We start from the raw sequence: 20,020 nt of genomic DNA, 5'->3' as shown, positions 1-20,020 counted from the left end.
TTTAGTCAAGGAATAGAAACTTATTAAATAACTTTTTATGAACTTTCATATTACACTTCCTATTAGAGGTTTCAAAAATCCATTTTTACAATGTAATCGAAAGCTTCATTCCCGGTCTTGTAGGCTATGATTATACCGTTGATCGACATAATTGTTTTCTATCTTAGCTAATCAACTACAAATTTATACTGTGGGGCTTCATTTAGCAATCTTTTCTTTTATTCCTGTTGCTTTTATTATGGTAAAGAAGCTTTAGCTACCAACACAATGTTGATAGGCTTGAGGAAATTACCTATTGTTTAGGTGTTGCTATTGTCTTTGATAATCCAGGCCACTTCTTTTATGCAAATAAATTTTATCTTTTAAAATGATCTAAATCCATTTTGAATTAAATAAATTGGCTATGCGTGAAATAATAAGTAATAAAATTACGCTAACAAATTTCACAACTACTGATTGGGTTTTTACCAAATCAGTTTATTGGTAATTTGAATGGCAGGGTTTGAAAACATAGGGTGGGTGCCAACAAATTTAGTGTGGCGTATAATTAAAATTTGATAAATTCTGAAGAGGCTTCCAAGGATTGATGACTGTTTAACAGATTGTAGGCTAGGGGGAAGAGAATAAAACTAGGTGTGTCGTGATGGAAGATAGCTGGAAGAGATTAGGCTAGGATAGGGGTGGAGAATTCAGGTGAAAAAGATTTTGACTGGTTGGAAGATATTGAGGCTAGGTAAGCCTGCCCTCATGCTTCTTCACTGAAAAACTGAAAACCATAGGTCTATTTAATGATTTACAAAATGAAAAATCACATTTCAATCAAAGATGTTTGTTGAAGATTAACCATTGACTAAGCTTTTGTATACTTCATTCTATTCTATTATTAGCATTTATAACTAGAATAAAGCCAACATACTAAATATAGGAGTGGTCCTTGTGTCTACACATTATACATTACCCTTTAAATCTATCTACTATATATTCTTCTTGGTCACACATTAATTTTTTTTTAAAGTGATTAACACAAATTAACAACATGAAAAAGCAGCTGTACAGATATCTATTGATTGCGACAATGACACCATTTAATTAACACATTTACATATGCAAATGAGAGTTAATCAAGTGTGAGAGTTGACACAGACTAAATAGTTTGAGTAGGTCCTCAGCATTATAGTTGTTTTTCAAATGCAAATTAGCGGTTTTGGTCTGTATTTAATTAGGTAGTTGCATGATCTCTGCCTGCTAAAGCTATTTAACTTCGTAGCTTTTCCAGCCCCAGAGAGAAAACGCTTAATCCAGGCATTTTTACCAGGTTCGCTAGCTAGTTGTATCACCCATGCAGCAAGTTGAACTGTTGCAAACGGATAGTTAAAACATGGAAGACAATTACTAGTCTAGACATTAATACACTCAATCTATTAAAACTTGTATATAAAAAAGGAATTTATACGGCCACTTTTTATAGGACCATCGGTGAGCCAGCCCTCACTTTTTAAAGTACACATACATTACAAATTGAATTTGCTTGGCAATAGAATGGATCTGATACAATTTTACTATACAACTATAGATCTAGTCATTTGTATGTTACGCCCAAAGATTGTAGCTGGAAGGCAAAATACCTTTATTGTCTATGACCTATGACATGGCATATAAATTCCAGCGATGATGATGGATTATGAAAAAGTAATTACTCATTCAAAGGTAATTACTTTTTTACTTTGTGTGAAAAAGTATCACTACTGTAGGCTCTGTGGTTTTTATGAAACAAAACGTGATAATAAATATGGTCAAACAATCTTTACAAAAAATATAAATATAAGTTTTTTTTATTAATTATCTTACAATATGTTTACAATATTATTACAACTTTTACTAAGAATTTTCCGCAATTGAAAAAGATATATATAATATAGATCTATGTGTTTGTTTGTTCTGGGTGTGGTCATCCAGTTTATGTTAAGACCAGGTTTCAGTATTCCTTTTCATAAGAAACCATAACATTCCTTTAATTTGTTATCGCTTAGCCAGTTCCAAATATTGGATTCCTATATGGCTTATTTATATAAAATAACATAGATTCTATCATTTTACTACCATTACCGCTCATCTGTGTAAATTGTCCTTTATGGTGATTAAAAAATTGGTACAAGGTCAAACATTCTTTTCCTACACCTTGATATTATTTTTGGTATATACATTTTGTTCAATGTGTATCCTCACTTTATACACATAGACATTTTTAAACAGTGGAAACGCAAGAAACATCATTCATGCGCAGATGATTGCCATTAAAATGAACGATGCATTAATCAATTGCAACCCAACTGATTTACATATGCAAATTAAGTTAACTGTAGTCCCAATCCTTCCACTGATCCTTGTTAGGAACAATAGCTTAATCCCTCTAATGAAAGAAACGATCTTAAATAATAAAGGTTAAAATACAAACAATTGTTCCAATTGTCCAACACTTTAATTGTCTTTCTAGTTTTCATTAACCATTGATTTAGTTTAAAGTGGGGTGAAGGAACAATAGGGTTTATTCCGAGTAAACTAACTATGTACAGTTATAATTGCATTCTCATAAACAGACCCAGTAGCTGAGGAAGGTTCTTGTGTATGTGCACATTTTTGGACGATAACATTTATAGGCAAGTACAGCAAAACTGTTTAATTTCGTTTATTTGGTTAAAATCAAAGTTTGAGTAGAGATTAGACAATATTGTAGAGACACAAAGGTGACAATATTGTAAAGAAACAAATTAGACAATATTATTTGAATGGTGAGGAATAAAAAAAAAAGAGTTTAGTTCTTGCATGCATTAATGGAGTGACTCAATAATTTTAACAACATTTTTTTGGAGAAGCAATTCTCTCTAAAGACTAGCCAATTAGCTGGTTAGCCCACAATAATTTGTATATAAATAATCAGTTTAATTTCTGAAAAGTCATTTTTATAATGCATTTGAAAGAATATGGTGTTTGTAAGGGTCTTGGGTGGGCTTATGGCTTTCTGGGTGTTTCGGGAAAATTGACTTGATAATTTTATGTCGCTGTAAATTTTGGATACAATTTCAATCAGTAACAACTAACATATAAAACATATTTTAGGTATTAACATGACCTAATGGTCTAATAAATACAATAACTGTACAGTAGGTAAATAGCCATCTGGACATGAGATGACCTTCCATTAATTGCTTAATTTTACTTCGTTAAGATTATATCTATGGTGACTAAGAAATCAACAAGTCATTAAACGCGACCTAACCTTGTATCACCTGGGTCTTTTTCGATATGTTGCAAACTTCCAAGATAATTTAAATCTATTTGTCTCTGTTTTAATTTTCCTTTCAGTTCTAGTTCTTTTGTATTAATTGCAGTAGTCCAGTATTTATTTATTGTTGGTAGAAATGGTAGATAGAAATGTATAAATTACAACATTTCATGTCCAAAGTTACAAAAATGTTTACTCTAAGGAAAAAAAAGGTATTATATCTAATCTAAACCTAATCACAGATCATGGCTTCATTAAACTGAAATTATTTTCTATTTTTACAGTATACACAATATTTCAGTTGAATGGTGGAAACTAGAATAAAGATTTCAAGATAATTATGTTTATCTAGGAAAGTAATTGTATTTATAATTAGAGATTGCTAGGAGTCTTTATAATTGATAGTCGGGGAAAAAAAATTGAATGCAAATTGTAAAAAGAAAGTGTAATGTATACCCAGGTTGCCATCGTAAGATAATGTAAGCCTAGCTAAAAGATAATTGTTGATTAAATAGTGGAAGCAATTTGATTTGCATATGATTAGAACGGTAGAAACAAAATCAACAAGAAGGTAATGATGATGCCATTATTCCAGTTCTGGGTGTTAGCAAATGTAAATAAATGCAACGCTTCTGATTGGGGAACGGCGTGATTGTACCAGAGAGTGATAATTGGTGCTTCGGCCTAAGGCAGGTAGTGTTTATTCATCTGAATCAAGGCATTATTTTACACCCCTGGTTGGTTCTAGCCTGGGATGATTTCAAAGAGTGGCCTGTGTTTAACTTATTCTGATTTGCTTAATTGGCATTAGAACAAGGACATAAGGAAGTCAGCATTCCTTGGTATCTCACTCGCTCTCCCACTATCTTACCTGCTCATTATACTGAATGATTTCATTTAATTCTCTGCTGGAATTATCTCACTTTCTATGTATTGGATTAATTACACTACCTTGGTCAAAGGTAAGAAAAAGCTTGTCATTTACATAATGGTAACATATATCTTATTTTTAATCTTCTGTGACTGTCACTGAATTTCAATGCTGTTTTTTACCGTGTTATGCAAAATTAGTGTTGAACAAAGTAACAGTCTTTAATTTTCTTAGAAGACAGATGACTTATTTACATGTGAAACTACATGTGAAGTTGTTATGCTGTTTTTACATACATGCTTATTTATCTTGATCCTGTTTTTAGTAATTTTCAAAACTCTTTTTTTAATGTTCATATACATATGTAAAACCTAATTTAAATACCGATTTCCATCCAAATTAGGTATGTATTCTGTGTTAACATTATAGTAAACAAATAAATACATATTACATTTTAAAGTTTTATTTCTATAATTTTATTTTATTATGATCATTATTACTATGACGTTGAAAAGAATGTTCGAAATATAAATACTTAAATTAAACACACTGTATAACTATATGCACATCTGCATAAAATTAATGTTATATATGCAGTATTTTTTCTTATTAGAACGCTATGAATTCAGTGCTGCCTTTATTACTAGTAATTACAACTTGAAAAAATTCTGATGTTTTTTACTTTAGAGAAAGAACGAATAAAAGTCTAATTAGTCATTCCAATTTTAAATGTACATTTAGAAGTAGAATTTGCGATCTGCTTGGAGTCAAAGACCATTAATTTTTCTTCTCTCTCATAAATCATCATTATAATATATTATCCAAAGAATCTGGATTAATTCTTATTTATACCATATTTTTAATTAGTATTCTGAAATATTTAATATGTAATTATAATATTAGGCCAAATAGAATTGATTACTAGTTTCCTATCTCCACCCTTATGTTTCAGTCTCATGAATTCAGTCTCATGAATTAAAAAAATCATTACTTTAACTATATTTTCAAATATATTTTTCTTGTAAAAAGCTCTTTTCTTAATAATTGTTAACACACGATGATGTAATATCGCATGTGATACAAGCGTATATACACTTATTATTTATTGTCCCTTTTTATGGGTCACCACTAACAATACAATATTGTTACGTGTAAACTATTCTTCATGTATAAATTATAACAGTTTTACACACACAAAAATATTGTTTTTTTCACCTGAAATCTTAACAAAAGTGGCCTGATATGAAATTTGGTATTAATTAGGTGTGATCTTAACCCTCACTTATTTATCCTAATTTTCAGTCAACAATCAACGGAGGCTCGAACTTGTGTCTTCTGCTTTATATACAGGTGGCACGGATTTAAACCACTGAGCATCGATAATATCCGATGAATATGATTCAATTTAGTCAAACTTCTGTCTTTATTATGTAGATGCCATACCTTTAGACCACTGGCCATCAATATATTCATGTCAAATTGGAAAGCAATGACAACAATGTAAACATTGATTTTTTATTATTTTACAAGAAATATACATCATGTTGTTTTAACTGCAATTACTGTTAGTTTTTTTACATTAGTATTTTTAGTTGCTTGGAAGGTCAATGATTCTCTTAACAATGGCATTTTAATACCAATTCCCAAGATATTGATCATATATAATCCCTAAAAGTCATACATCCAAGTCATCTTGCAAAGTATTTATATACTATTTATAGTTTTTGATTTAATTTTAATGTAATTAATGGATTGAAAATATGTGTTATTAATTGTGGTGTTTTCTTTTAGTTCCTTTTCCTTTTGTCTTCTCACAATTTATTAACTTGTGGTTGAAATGGAAGGATAGATTTATTATGATCAATTATCATCTTTAAATATGAAAAGAAATATGGAAAACTGCCAATGTTAGAAGATTGGTAAGATTTCTAGAAATTTACCTGTAGGTTTTAACATTGAAATGTGTCCTGGTTTAGAACCCCTTGTGCAAAATGTGGTCAGTCAGTTACAGTACCACTCGTATTTTGCCTGTACGAGCCATTTACAAACTTTTTGATACATGGTAAAAGAAAATTAGAAAAAAAAGATATATTAATATTTAAATTGTACTTAATTATTGATATGAGGTCAACAGGTGAAAGTTGGAACCTACCTGTGTGAAATGTTTGCAGTGTGGTCAAGGCCAAACTGTCTGGAATTCTGACCTACCTAATGTTTGTTTATGTACGATATCTTGAGCTTGTTTTTATCATTTAAGTGTTAAACAAGAACAACTATTTGACAGAAGAATGTTTATTTTGGTTGTTTTATGACAAATTGTTGCATTAACACCCAGATTGTTCCATTTAAAGATGTACTGTCTCCAACTCCCCCCCCCCCCCCCCCAAAAAAAAAAAACAACCTGAAAAATAAAGATTAATAAATCAGATTTTAAATAGGAAAGTTGTTCACTTCTGTAGAAAGAAAAATGAACAAATAATCATTTCACTTCTAAAAAAGACAAAAGAAACGCTTGATTTTAACCAAAATCCATTGTCTGACAGGTTATGTAGGTAATTTTGTGCTTTAAATTACTTTTTTTTTTGGATCTAGTTTTTGGTTAAAGTTAATAACTGTTATGTGACATTGAAATTAAATATTCAACAACAAAAATTGTAAAAAAATTATTTTTAGGTGGACAATATATCTTATAATTTTGGTCCAATGCAAATTTTTCAGATTATTTATTAAAAAATAACACCAAGATACTCATGAAAAAAAGATGTTTCATCTTGATGAGCTTTATTAAACAAAATGTAAATCACTGACTAGCCAGTTTTTAAAAATATCTTTAACAGACAAGATTCAATGAGTTTCTTTTACTTATTATCACCGTGGCAACTGATTAATGTTGATAAAGAAGCGGATGTATTTAGATGGATGTCCTGACAACCCAAGGAGATAAGATATTCTAATCTAATTTTTGAAGAATTCATTTTAAATAACAAAGTATTTCTCCCTTTTTCCCCATTTTGAAACTATTTTAACATTTTCTGGTCATTCAGTGTTGAGAGAAGTTGTCTGTACGTAGCAACAAAATGGTGATACTTCTCAATCAAATGCAATTGAATTGAAATGGTTTCTTCTTAGTCTTACAATTATTTAACAAAAATAGAAGTTAAAATATCCCATATCCCACATAGGCAATCTAAAATAAACAATAATTAATAATTTTACAGCCAAAGTTTCTATTTCCATATTTAAACTATAAATTGTAAATGTTTAAATTGCTACATTTTTGCATTGGTAATAAACAGTAAGTTAAATAAATTAAATTATTAAAGCTATAGTTATTCCACTATTGGGAACCTTAATAATAACGGTTTAGGTCATGGCCACTTTAGAATGCCTTAAAATATAATATAGAACACAAGTTATCAATTATATAACGTGAGAATAAAACGCGTCAGATCAACTGCGAATACCAAACAAAGATCCATAATCATTAATATCATTTTCATTTTAAGGAGTGGCTTTTGTGAGTAATTAGTTATTCAGCAACGGCATTCCAAAAAAGGTAAATGAGAAAGAAGTCATCTAACCTGATGTGTTGAAGTGAGTAGGTCGTTCCTTGTTAGGATAATTTGATATAGTAGTTAACCAGATAAAGCATTTTAGATATTAAAGGAGAATGTTGAAGCTTGGAATGTATCATCCGAATGTACTGATACAAATTATATGGGACAGGGAATTAAAGGACTTCCTTTTATTTGATAGATAGAAAACCTATAAATGACATAGGTTAGAATTCCAAAGGCAATTTACTGACAAAAATAACAATGTTTTGGTTAACAGTGGCTAGATCTCGATGAGAAAAAAAAAAGTTGAATAAAGAAAATGTGAAAACAATCAGAAAATGCAGAACTTTTTAAAAACACTATTCTTTCATCAGACAGTTAGTTTATTATTAGTATGAAGGCAAAAGGAAATATATATTTAAATTTTAGAATGTTAAATTAATGCTAATAATTTTGCTTCAGAAAAGAATGTTTCTCAATGATCTATTAAGTTTTTTCTTTAGGTGTCCAATCTAGGTACCGTAATTAATACGTTCAACAAAGTACTTGTTAGGCTATGTTCAGACCCATGGCGTTAGACAGTTTTAGCGTACAACGTTACTTGCAAGGTCACATTCCAAACCGCAGAGAAAAAAATGAGGTGTTCAGACCCATAGCGTTAGGGGTTTTCAGCATTAAGCTTGTCCAGTCTAGTCTGCCTTGTATATGATTGACTTGATGTTCCACGCTAGTTTTTAGCTTGAATGAAATGCGTGAATGGCTCTTATCTAGGCCTAAAAGGGGACGGTATCGTAGTCACTATGTTTAAATACAAGGTGCATTTATTTATGTCATTTGTTAGAAAATATAATGGTAATCAGTTGATACATGTAGTTTGTAGCCTAGTGTTTTTTAACAGTTGTATTTGTAGCCTAATTAGGCCTTAATTATTCTGGCCTTTTTGTTGTTGAAATCCATCTCTCACACATTGACGATACAAGATGTCAGCCTAGGTCAAACCTTGTTTCGCGTCATAACAGGAAACGTTCTGATTGGACACAACGTTGACTTACAGTAGTGTCGTACGCTAAAACGGTACTATCAACCGTTTTCCACTAAAACGCTACAACCGTTGTACGACGCGTTGTACGCTAATCCCCAACTGTTCAGACACACATTCTTTTAGCGTCGTACGCTAAAACGGTCTAACGCCATGGGTCTGAACAGGGCCTTAGAAAGTCAAACAATTGGTAGTTACTGGTATTTATTTATTTTTTCCCCAGGGTTTTCTGAGAATTTTGCCTTTGTTTTGATAAGGAAGAATAAATAATACAGTTTTTAAAATATCCATATTTTTCATATATTTCCAGATATTTAAAATTTTATGCTTAAAAAGTTTAGCCAATTCTCAGTATTATATCTAAATTTGGCCAGTATCATAGAAATATAATGGGATACAGTATCACATGTTTCACATCTATAGACCATAACACATACCTAACTTGAGATGCTGTATTACAGAATTGTCCTGTAATACTGGAGGAATTTTACACCAAAATGTGATAAATAGGCTTAAATCGAAGCTCAACAGTATCCATATATATTTCATTGCATGCAACTTGTATGTTATTCTTGTGTGCACATTACATGGTTATTGAAATGTGTTAATTATTAAAATTTTAATAGACCTTCGAGAGGTAAACAGAGTAAGATAGAATTGATTCATTAAGCGAGTTATGCCATTACATCAGGTCCAAAATTGATTTTGAGTTTAAATCATCTGCGAGCATCTAACAAGAAGACTGTTCTCAAAATGTATTTCTAATTTAATTAACAGTCTAGAAGATACATACATTTTTCTTGTTGCATGATATATTTATACATCATGTGCGATACTCTTATGTTTTAATAGTGGATTTTAGACTATTCATACTCAAGATTTGAATAATATTGTGCCATTCGCATTTCCGTGTGATGTTATAGATCATGAGAAAGTAGTGTATCATTATCACTCCACATTTAGGAGACGTGTTTACATGTGTTTAATCCTCCTCCGTACTACCTTTAGTGCATTTACTATAGTTACAGTGCATTTGGGTTGATGAGACACCATGTTTTTTTTTAAATATTTCCCATGATTTATAATTTCTCTAGTTTTTAATAAATATGTTAAATATAACATATGGTATGAAATTAACATATTTATATTTTTGACATCAGTTTATGTTGCATAAAGAAATTTATTAAATATGAACAGGTGTTTCAAACATTATGTTGTTTTAAAATAATTTTTATTACAACCTAGAGCATTGCAAAAAAAGCTATATAAAATATGATATGATAGTGCCCTAATTAATCCATCTAAACAATAATATATCACACAGAAAGAAAAATTGTCCTTTTTGCTCTTGTTAGTATTGTTTACTTTGTTTCCACTTTATGGAGAATGCAAGAGAAAAAAAAACTAAATGTGATACAGTTGACTCGCCTAATACCAGAAAAATGAAAAAAATCTCGTCTAAATGTCCCAAATTTTACTTGCAATACTAATGAAACACATTTAGAATACGAATTTCTAAAAAAAAAATCAATAAATTAGTCCAGCCAAAAGGTGTCTGATATTGGGAGATTTGACTCTATTAGAAGAAATGTTTCAAAAGAATAAAACATAGAATATATGTTCTTGCATTATGGTATGAAAAAGACAGGTAAAAAAAAATCATATTTAGATAATCATTTTAAAACACCTTGTTCAATTAATCATCACTTATAATAATCCTTTACCCATCCTGATATACTAGAATAATCTCTACTTTGGCAAAGATTATCTAAAAGATTAACACACAGGAATATGCCCTCACATAAATTAAATAAATGAAGACTATGATAACAAATTTAATTTGTAAAGCCTGGTTTCCATAAAATCGCTACACGACAGAGCGTAGCGATTCTATGGAAACGCTAGAATTTATCGGGGATCTAGTACGCGAGCGCTAAATATTCTTTGGTACGCGTATACGATTCATCGCTGACACAATCAACAAAGTTGAACATGGTTGAACATGGTTGAACTTTGCCGATTTGACTGCGATGAATCGGGGAGCCTTCCCGATTGCGTCGGTGACATCTGCGCGTGTAGCGATTTTAATGGAAACGCTGTAGCGATTTTAATGGAAACGCTGTAGCGATTTTAATGGAAACGCTGTAGCGATTTTAATGGAAACGCTGTAGCGATTTTAATGGAAACCAGGCTTTAGTTGCACAGAACCAAACAAGGTGTCCCCTTAATAGAGGGTTTTACATTGAGTTGCCTCTTTTTATGAAAAACCTCCCAAATATATGTAGAATAGAAATGGCATGGTCAAATATTAAACATTTATGATCTTCTTTTGATTAATTAAAATGGATATAAAAAATACATTGAACTAATTCGTGAATTTTAAAAAAAATCCTTTTTTAAATTTGGACATTACAGTCTCGCATAATCTCACGGTTTTATCTTGCTCCCACTCGTTTTACTTATAATGACATTTGGGTATTAAAACACCATTATTTATCAATAATACTTTAAAGCGTATTTGAATTTGTTAAAAATACTAAAATATTTTCATATTTATAACTTTTGATTTCTAATTAATGATGAGAATTTGTAAATTATTGAATAGAAAAAAATGATTGATGTAATCAAATATTGAAAAAAGTATATATTAATGAAAGAATGTTTCAATCATTGCTAATTAAATTAAAAATAGAAATTATTCTGATCTATCTAGTGTCATGGGGCAATGGTATTGTAATGCACTTGTCAATTGTATGACCCACTATACAACCCCCGGGAGAGGTGCGTCATGGGTGCGTCATTTACAAATAATTACTGACGCAGGGGTGCGTCAAAAAACCTAGATGGTACGTCACATCAATGAACAAGGTGTGTCAATGTCCGTCACTTTACCACCCACCATATCATAAACAACATGGTCACAGTGCGTCAAAATGGGTGCGTCATGGTCACCTAAAGGTAAGTCACCTTTTTGACGCACGGGTGCGTCATGGTATTCAAAAGTATGACGCACATCGGACAAATGACGCACCTCTCCCAGGGGTCGTATAGTGGGTCATACAATTGACAAGTGCATAACTTAATATTGTACCATGTGCACCTTTGATGGGTTCAAATCTACATTGATTCTACTTTCAGGATGTGTCTTTTCCGGTACCACAAAATCCACACAGTCTAGGATAGACATATTGTGCAAAATTAAGTCAAACCTTGAGATGATCTTTAATGTCGCTATTATATAGCTACGAATACATTTAATTAAATTAACCAAGACATAATATTTTAAGATTCGCGAGAAAGACGATTTTGGCTGTAATGTATACAGTAAATGGACGGAGAACCATGGTTGACAGTGTGAGCGTTAGTTAGGTTAAACACTCTAATTCTTTTAATTTTGTTTGTGTCTATTTTGTAACGCAAATTCAGCGTATGGGTTTTCATTATGTAAACATTATACAGATTCTACTGTAATTTCTGTTGCATGGCCATATCTAATTAAGTCTGTAATTTCAGAAATATTGATTACCAGAAGGCACTGTTAATTAGAAATCTCTGATTAAAGGAAAATTTTGAATGTTAATTTCGATGCTTGATGAAGAAGATTGAAGATAATGAGGAGCCCTTCAAATAAATGTTTGAGCTTGGCCTCTCTTTTATGTGCTTATATCTCAACCTTAAGAGTACATTAATGCATGGTTTTATTTTAAGTAAAGTTTTTTGAAGGGAGAAGTATAGTTATGACATAATGATAAGCGAATATTGGACTAGCATGTGAGATGATCTGTTCCAAATATCGCTTCTATCATCAGCAAGATATTTTTTCTTCTTTTTTTTTCCATAAGCATATTTTCCATCTAATTATTGTAGTTGTAGTGGCACTGTGGCTGTGTATTATCCTGGGTTCAATTCCTTATTGTCATAACTAAAGCATTATGTCATCTTAGTTTCAAAAATAGATTTAGTCATAGTCATATTTATTCGTCCATTGAAATGAAATTTAAAAAAATTTGCTTTGAAAAACTGGCATATCATCTTATAAAAATATAAATAAAACAGTAAAAATACACAGACAATTGCACAAGACAGAAACAGCACATTGCTCATCTTGTAAAAAATTGAGCTGAAGATAAAAAAAAGAATAACTATTACACTTGAACCAAAGACATGAAATGCTGTAGGTTACAAACAATATCATAATTATCTTTCACTATTCTGCCAACATCAATGTTTGGGCGATAAAGCTGGACACAACACTGACTTAAAGTTATATAATTGAGGCTAACATTTTTAAAACATTCCATTGTCTAAATATTTATTATTTATTCAAGCGTCTGAGGTGGCACATGGGAGATGATGTTTGTTGATTCTAAAATTGTAATAGATCACCTGATTGATCCTACATTCTTGCTGAAAAACACATCATCTCACCCAAGCAAGCCGTGATTTAGTACCTACCCACCTAATATTGTCTCATGGTTTACATGTTGTAAGTTTACAATAGCTTATAGAATTTGATAATGTACAATCAGTTTCATTAGAAAATCCATGTTTTTTTTAAAACACATCTTTCCAGAGAAAGTTAGCTGATAGAATTTGATAATGTACAAACAACTCTAGTATTTGTGTTATGTTCCTTATGTTCATGTATTAGTTTGCAGTTTTATAATGTTGGTTCGGGCTAGGAATAATTATGGGCTTGCAAAATCTAAAGGCTAAAGGAAATAAAGGTTCAATCTATTCCTTTGATAGTCACATGTAACCATTATTTCAACCCTTGTTCTCTTATAATGCAATTCCTTTACAATTAATACATGTTGACAGTTTTATAGAAATTAACCCATATTTTGCCTTTTGCATTTGTTAGCAGTGAAGATGTTAAAACAATCAGAGATTAATTTAATGGCCTAACCATGTAGTTCAACAAATACCCGTGAGAATATGCTATGGCTCTACTAAACTCTTTTGAATGTCTTGCAAACTAATCAGCTATTTGAAAGAAAGAAAACTTTTTAAACTGGAATATAATAAGGGTTTATTTGTAATGTAACTACATTTGAACCTATAAAACATTGTTTTCTCTTTTCTCTTTTACAGTATACAGTACAACACCTATTCAGCGGACACCTCGCTTTGTTGGGTCCCAAATGTGTCTCCTGTATAGGAGGTCTTCTGTATACTTCTTGTAAGCGTAACCAGAAAACAGTATTGTATTTAGATGATTTACAGTATAGTAAATATTAGGATAGTCCATAACAAAAATGTTTTCCTACTAAACAGTTGAACCGGATTTTAAGGGGACATGTTTGGGACCAAAGAAAGACAAAACATCTTAATAGGGGTTGGTCGTATTACACCTTGTTCGTATCCATAATTGGTGGTGTCTATTGAATAGAGATATCCCAAACTCTTCTAATACAGTCAAATCTCCCAATACCAGACGTTTCTGTCCAAACAGTCTCAAATTCATTTTTACCATTAAAAAAACATTCCGAATATCAGAATTTCCAGAAAACCAGACTTTTCAGAAAACCAGACATATTTAGCCAGCCCAAAGGTGCTCCGATATTGGGAGAGCTAGCTGTACTGTATATGGCTCTGGGTTCCACTGTATTAATATCAACAGAGGGACACATCATAATAGGCTGGCTAAATTTACTAAACAATGTAAGCTGGTCAATTGAGTTCTTATTTGACCATTGTAATTCACATTACAGACTTACAAGATTACAAATACATGTTTCTTGTTGAACTTATACCACATTTTCATGTGTACAGTAATTTTAAATGTTTATAAACAATATTGAGTGAGTATTTAAGTAATGATGTTTGATTTGAATCATCTTTTTACCCCAGTTGTTTTGCCTCTGTCTGGATTTACTATCTACTGTTTCCTTATAACATTTGTACTAATTAGAAATCAGAGAAAGTTTAATTGAAAGTGATTTAGCATGTTGGCGCCTTTCCTGTCTTCATTAGTTGTACCAATTAATTGACGTTATTCAAGCCAACTTGAGAGCCTCTTTGTTTTTACATTGAATATTTAAATCTGCCAGTTTACAGAATATTTTAAAACTTGTTTTTCATTCACTGACATCGTTATTTAATGGTTATCACTGCTGAGAAGTTTCCAATTATTGTATTCTTAGAATTTGTTAATTACTCATCATAAAAGCCAAAATAGTTTCATTCAACTCAAAACTTTTTTCATAAAAGACCAAAGTTCTGAAGACACTTAGAATCTCCATGGTAAAAAGTTTCCAGTCTTGTTTCCAGTAAATGTGAACAGGTGTGGTAGATCACAGAGCCTCTTAAATGGAAGACCCAAGTTCAAATCTTGATTATGTAACATTAGGGACTGGCTTTTTTTTTCAGTTTGTCAGTTTGATAACTCAGTCCCCAAACATATTTTTTACTAGACCAATTACCTAATTTGGCTGTTAGTAATTAGCAAAGCTACTCAATTTTAATGAAAATTAATATAAACATTACTATTGTACAGTTACACCCCCAAGCATTGTTACATTTTGCTTGCAGAAAAATTAGGTTCATTTAGTAATTAGTTTTTGTTGCAAACATTTTCATTTTAATTAAAGTCTTTGCAATTTTCAAGAAAAAACCCAGAAAATTGTCATTTTAATTAATACTGTATATCAAATTACCTTAGGAGAATTTCATCATTAGAATTAGTGTACTTTTGTAACATGCTATGTTGATAAGGCTTTCAGCAGTACTTTATTTAATGATCAAAAGGCAAGAAAGGTGGCAGTAGAAAGGAGGAGGGAAGGGAGCGGGGATTAAAGGTCTAGAGAGAGTATAAAAAAGGTAACACATATATTAATTAACCAAAAGTAATTAGCATACAGGTGTAACTTCTCTAAATTATGTACACTTTTATTCTCACCATGTTTATGATTGAAAGGTAATATAATTGAAAGCATCAAAATACTTTTCATAGGAGTCACTTGTAAGTACAAGTCATTAAAAGTAGCACTGATAAACTATGTATAATGTTTAGATTCAAGTGAAAGCAATACATACCAGACTAGTAGAGTAACAACTATATAAGTATTTGAATAAACTTTCTGTTTTAAATATTGTAGGTGTTAAATACCCAATAGCTCAAATGAACCATAAACATACCCTCTAAGTAGAAGCAGGGAGTTGTAATAACAACTCCCTGGTAGAAGCATGGTTCATTTGAGCTAATGCTATTTTCTTCATGTGGTCTCTATTTAGAGGTATTTTTAATTGGACACCTATGATTAAAATGTTAATCATCTGTCTGTGTTTCAATTCGTCAGACCGAGGTCACAGACATTTTCATATTCATTGGTAAAGTAATATCACATCACACAGTTTTCTCTCAAGTTCATTGGCTGCCTGTGGACAGTTGGATCAGTAAGCCAGAAGGTGTTATTAAGGTGAAAATCATATCACCTGACCTGTACAGCCACCTGACTTGTTTAGTCACCTGATTTGTCTTGGTTTTGAGTAACAGCAGCGTTCTCAGCTGACTACTTCCTTATAAGTTAATAACATAGGACAATACAAATGGATGTTTTTGTATGCTTGGATTATATGTTTTTTTATAAACTCTGTTAAATTCAATTAATCCCCACCTTTTCTCCATCACATTAAGTCCTACTGGTTGCCTGGTAGCAAAGGGGCAAACAATTGTTTCCACTTCCTATTGATACTACATAAATGGCAATTAGAGTAGCATTTCTCAATTGAATTAAATTGAATTGAAATTTATATTTATACTGGGTATTACCTCTTCAGTCAAAGACTGGTCTCCCAGAGGGCCCAGTTGGTGATCAGTGGCTGTGATGTACTAATACACCGGGGTCACCCCCTACTCGTCTCGAAAGATGTACTAGTGCACACGAGCTAGATGTGTACACTGGGCCTACGGTTTATAGTCCTTATCCGAGAAGACTCAATAAGGAAAAATTGAAAATATGATGATAATTACTAGTAAAATGTCAATGGTTTAATTCCAGTTATAACATGAACTTGAGAGACAGTCCCTTTAATCAATACTAATGAGATACGAGCTTAATCACCCATGTGTATAAATTAACATAGATAGCTTGATAACATTACAGTAAATTTTCAGTGAAAACAGTAAATTAACATTTTTGTTTTGTAGAATTTTTACATGTAAATAAACCTAAAGTAATTGCATATTATTTTGCTTCTGAATAGTAACAAATGACATTTTGTATTTACTTGTTTTTGTATTATATCTTTAATAGAATAATTGATATAGGCTTATAAATAGAACATGTTTATAAATATTGTTAAAATTATGAATAACAATTTTAAGGCCTAAGAATGATTTAGTGTTGAATTGTTACAAGATTTGGGCAAAGATGACAAGAGCAATAGATTATCTTTTAGGTAGGCATAACAATATTTTTGGAGTACTATTTCCGTTACCAAATCATAGTACCTTATTAGGGTATTAAATGTGAACATCTTTAACTGAAATTGAATTCTGTAACCGTCATTTTGATTAATCAATTAATTTTCTATATTTTAGAGCCATATCTTTCATTGTAATACAGAAACGCGCAAAACGACAAATAAAAATAAAGGTTACGAGTTCACAATTAGTAATTTTGTCTATTACCTAAGCAACACGGTCTCTAACTGCCAAATCAATATTTACCTTGTAACTCAAATAATTATTATCATCGTGTTTGTTTCAAATGTGATCATCGTTTGAAAGAAAAGGCAAAATTAGGGCTTCACTCCAGATCAAAGTTTCATAATATATAGGCAAGAGATTATTATATAATAGTGGTTAGACTAAAGTACAACAATGTTTGTTAGGTCATTATACTAAGTGTTGATAAGGAAAGTTATATTAGTGAATATTAATGATTGGATTTATACAAGACCTCATGTGACATACTTATAATTAATACTATACAGTGATATCTGTATATATCCTATTTAAAAGTTTTTGAGAAGTTTTCTTGATGTGTTCGTTGTATAATACGATTGATTCACAGTGTCCCTTTAAGTTGTTTACTGACATACAGGAAGAGAAGGCTCATTCAAGTACTAGGTCATGCTTTAATTGGGCCCAATAAATTGCCAGGCTAATGTTTTCGGCTGTGCCTTTGTTTAATGTTTTAGGAGACCACTGAATCATGTTGGTATTCTTAACTGCATTATATCAACAATTTTCACCTACAATTAACATTTGGTTCATCCTTTTCATGTGATTGTTTAACACTGAAATATTTGGTTCACCATTTATTTTTGTTGTGAATTCCATTAAACATTAAAAGAGCAATCGGATAATTCTCCAAATTTTGTAGATAATTATTTCTTGAAAAATATTACAGTTAACTTTTTTATTAAAACATTATTGAAGAATTGTCACTAAAAGTAACATTGTACCCAATTCACACAAAATGTGACAAATTTTCATCTTGATATAAATATTCAAGCATTTTATATGATTTATGAAATTAAAGGTTGTTGGGGAAGGTAGTTGGTAGGTCCATATGTAAATTTAAAAAAAAATAAATAAATAAATAAATTAAGATACTTAAATAACTGTGAAATGTATCTATATTTTACATTTATTGTAAATTGTATGTTATGCATAATTTTCCTTCAAATTTTTGTAAAATATGAACAATTATTTTTATCTTGCAGTTTATGATGTGCCATCAGTGAACATTCAGGCTTAAACAAAGTAAGTACACACCGTGTTTATAAGAAAATGAAAAAAAAGGGTTATTATGTCAGAAAGTTTTTAGAAAAATTAGTTGCTAAATCAGAACAGGTGCGGTAGGTCTTCTGGGGCTAAGGAAGTACATATGGTCTGTCCAGGTAAAGTTCAGGTCCAAAGAAAGCGAAGATGGATTACTTACAGACTTAAATAATTGTTTGTTAGGATCGGAGAAAATTAGTGAGTGGCTCAGAAAAAGGGCAGTAACGTTGACGAGGATTTTTGTGAAAATCTCAAACTAATCTTTGTTTTCCTGAATTTAGTTACACATCAAAACAGGCATGACTCGATTTATTTAGAAAAACAATATCTTTAAAATTAGCATGATACCTAGTTACTGGATTCATAAATGTTTACAATGACAATTTGTGAATTTTCTAAATTGTAAAACTATTGTGGTTCGGAATGGTGAGTTAAGTTAATATGTAATAATATGAAAACCGAATCCAATGAATGATTCACCATTTTGATATAATCTCAAAGAAATTAGATTTGTTATGACTTAAATTTCATTAACGTCTGTCCAATATTTTATATGCCTTATTGTCAGTAGCAATTAACTCATGCGTACTCCTAAAAGAACATAAATAAGTAGATTGTACTAGAGGTCTGTGTTATGTTAATTAGCATATTAAATTGGCCTTACCACGAGCTTATAAATGAGTTTAAAAGTAATAATTAAACATAATTTAATTCTATTTTGTCTCATTTGTTGAATTTTATAAACTATGGTACAAATTTAAGCAATGTTCTCCTTTTTCACTATCTCCTTCCCTTTTTTAAAAATCATATTGGTACTTTTCAAAAGACCAAAGTGTCCCCTTATTAAGAATGTCCCCTCAATAGAGGTGTCCTCTTATTAGGAGTGTCCTCTGAATAGAGGTGTCCCAAAGGAGAGTTTCTTCTGTACTTTCGTAAATCCAATATAATTAAAATGAAGAAAACAATGCCTGAATTTGACAAGAAGCTACCTAGTGTAGCCCAGTGTGAATGTTAGAAAATTAAATCGAAGCCAGCACATGAAAATCCATTGTAATTTGTAGTAGTAACATAATAAGTTAACTGAGCTTGAGAAGTACTACGACGACGACGTCATCTTAGCGACACTATACAGGGATAACTTGATTAATAGGTAGAGAAGAAACAGATCTAATCCGATTCTCACAAATTTACTAATTATTTAGACTTGTTAAAAGATGCATGAGGGAGAAACAAGCTGATTTTAAGCACAATCTTCATTGGTCTGAGTACTGGTATGAAACACCGGTATCTAGTGTTGAAAGATAAGATAAGCGTTTTTTTAGACAAAAAGAAAATTAGAGATGGGGTGATTAAGAACAATGGTCTTCATTAATAATACCCGGAAAAATAACTCTTTCTTATCAGTAATAGTTGCCATATGTTAATTGCTTTAATCGCAAAGTTTAGTAGAAGTGTCGCCTATTAAATAATTTTAACATCAGATAAAGTTTAATGGTGTGACTGCAAAGAACATGGAGGAGTTGATCTTGAACTAATT

General features: G+C 31.1%; 1 protein-coding gene across 3 annotated transcripts in view; it reads left to right on the top strand.

Moving 5' to 3' along the window:
- The window catches only part of LOC140056794 (zinc finger homeobox protein 3-like), an 84,222-nt gene that overhangs the window by 26,000 nt on the left and 38,202 nt on the right, over positions 1-20,020 (top strand). For 2 of the 3 annotated variants that reach the window (XM_072102278.1, XM_072102279.1), the window contains one exon: positions 18,426-18,465. The gene's annotated coding sequence lies outside the window, so the exon portion shown is untranslated. Of the gene's footprint in view, positions 1-3,612; positions 4,246-18,425; positions 18,466-20,020 lie in introns of those variants that run through there. The other variant, XM_072102280.1, reaches the window with a different exon arrangement.

This window comes from Antedon mediterranea, chromosome 8 (assembly GCF_964355755.1).
Source record: "Antedon mediterranea chromosome 8, ecAntMedi1.1, whole genome shotgun sequence".
Classification (NCBI taxonomy): domain Eukaryota; kingdom Metazoa; phylum Echinodermata; class Crinoidea; order Comatulida; family Antedonidae; genus Antedon; species Antedon mediterranea.
Note: the sequence above shows the minus strand (reverse complement) of the source record. Positions and strands in the feature narration are given on the sequence as shown.